The sequence below is a fragment of the Schistocerca americana genome, chromosome 3 (assembly GCF_021461395.2).
Source record: "Schistocerca americana isolate TAMUIC-IGC-003095 chromosome 3, iqSchAmer2.1, whole genome shotgun sequence".
Lineage (NCBI taxonomy): Eukaryota > Metazoa > Arthropoda > Insecta > Orthoptera > Acrididae > Schistocerca > Schistocerca americana.
Genome location: NC_060121.1, coordinates 168,167,354 through 168,169,750, shown reverse-complemented (window position 1 = coordinate 168,169,750; position 2,397 = coordinate 168,167,354). Strand labels below are relative to the sequence as shown.

The 2,397-nt window shown below is 42.3% G+C and overlaps 1 non-coding gene across 1 annotated transcript; it reads right to left on the bottom strand.

Annotated features, from left to right (window-relative positions):
- Nucleotides 1-220: 220 nt before the first annotated feature.
- On the bottom strand, nt 221-295 carry Trnat-ugu. The gene has a single exon. It is a non-coding gene; the product is annotated as a tRNA-Thr (tRNA).
- Nucleotides 296-2,397: the final 2,102 nt, after the last annotated feature.

Below are 2,397 nucleotides of genomic sequence, written 5' to 3'. Positions count from 1 at the left end.
TGGTGTCGAACATTAGTAGAATCAAAGGACACCACTTTTATTAATTAAACACTCACTTTAGAGCTTGTAGTTTAATGACAGTTAAAACAAAAACTAATATCAGAGTACAACCCATTGTATTTTAATACAAATCCTCCACGATACAATGAGAAATTATAATTAAATGAAAACCCGAAGCCACCGACAGATGTTGATATACATCCAGACAGATGAAAATGTGTGCCCCGACCGGGACTCGAACCCGTGATCTTCTGCTTACAGAACAGACGCTCTATCCAGCTGAGCCACCGAGGGCACAGAACCTACTGCGACTGCAGGGATTTATCCCGTGCACGCTCCCCGTGAGACCCACATTCCCAACTTAATGTCCACACGCTACATTCGTAGTGCCCCTGCCCATTACACTCATTACCCGTGCAGACAATCTTACCGATACCCGTAAGAGTTCGGGCAATGCGTGTGCATCCAGCACAGAAGAAGAGGGTCAATGGCCGAAAGAACATATACTATCTTCATAACGATACAGTTCCGTTCCATAGACTGTTGCCACAAGCTTTGTATGTTACGAGGGGTCACCAACAGCTGTTTCAACAATGTAGCTAACGCCGCGAAGTTACACGTAAATAACTCTGGATCACATTTTCACTGGCACTATCATTTCAGCAGGGGGAGGAGACTTCGCAGTACGTTCTTGACTTAAGTATAAAACTGGGCTTTAACGTCACGGTAGCATCTGATAGTCCTGTAGTGTCTGTTCACTGGGTGGGAGAATTCAGTTCTGCGGAAAGGCTATTGTCTTTCATAAGAATCAGACTCCTTGATGTGGCTGGATATCATCCTCTCACTTATTTTTCCTCGTCACTGAAAGTATCACCATTAGGATGCGGCGCTTCAAACACTCATCACACATTCGACTTACAGTCACATTTAAAATACTCAATTTACGCTTCGCAGAAGGAATATGCCCAACTCGTAAGTATTGTTTTTAAGTTTTTCGAATGAATTTGTAGCAATTAGATGAGACAGCTGCTGATTGTTTCAATGTAGCAGCTTCAGCCGATGTTATATAATCTTCGGAGGAGTACTGTGAAGCGGAAGAATAAACAAATGAATTTCTGCCAACAGAGGCTGGTCCGTCTCCTAGAAACATCCGCCATTAGACGTTTGTGTAGAAGCCTACGAAGATGATGATGATGATGGATAGAGCGCTTGTACTAGTTGGACTTGGTGCGTTTCAGGAGTTTTACTGCACATCGTGAGAATCTATCAGCTGAAAGGTGCTGAAGTGTCTCTTTCGGAGCACTCAGTTCGGTTCAGCATTTCTTTAGAAACGAAACCGAGGCAGAACGACGCTTCCCAAGGAGAAGGCGCTTATCAAGACAGAGGTGCAAATGGTGAAAATGAAGAATGTCTCCTAATGATAATCAAGGAGCGTATTTAGCGGAAATTAAAGGTACTATGAAAATCTCTATCGTTCAAATCCCTTCAGCTATTTCTTTGTTTTCTACTTCGACTATTGTAGGGGAGGTTGTAGAAACAGCTGCGCAATGATATTTTTACTTCGTAGAACGAGCAACGCTTGTCGGTGGTACTCTGTGCTAGTTATTTAATTTTGTGAGCAGTCGGGTGCCTCGATAGTTGTACACATCACGTACCAGTATCTGCGTTCTTCAGGTTAATGAAGCACTAGCCAAAGTCGTGGGTCAATTCTAGTGTCTGATACCACCCATCGGCTTTGACCAATGACGTAATGTGTCATGTTATTTTGTTTGTGCCGCAGATTGCTGTCGATGAACGTTAAATGATTTCTCTGGATTTCCTCATTATGCGCGTATATTAAAAATTCAGTGTAGAATGTTTGTTTTTATCTCGTAATTTGTTTTCGGCATCTTTTGTTAATGAAAGTAGTCGTGATTTATAAGTAGTCGTGATTTATAAGGTCTTGATTTCTCATGCTGTTATTTATAGGTGAGTCAGTTGTTTTTACTACGAAAATTCTGCTTCAGAAAATGAGTGACAGTAAATCAACTATAAAATTTTTGCGATCATTGGGCGTCATTGCTGAATTTTGCAAGTGCAGTGTCTGTGGAAATTACATGGTTTTGACGAAGGTTGCGTTATCACGAACTTCCGACGAATACATGTGGAGGTGTAGAAAATATAACATACGGAGATCCATACGCAGGGGGACGTGGTTCGAAAGATCTGGGTTGAATTTAGAAGTAATTGTCCATGCTAACCTAGTATTTTTGTTATGATTCCTCCTGCAAATCTGTCATGCATGAAGCAGGGGTTTCGTGTGGCACTGTAGTCGACTGTGTATCGTTTCATAGAGAGGTCTGCAGGGAATTTATGAAGTATAGGGGGTCATTGGGGGGGGGGGGGGGGCAGGGATTA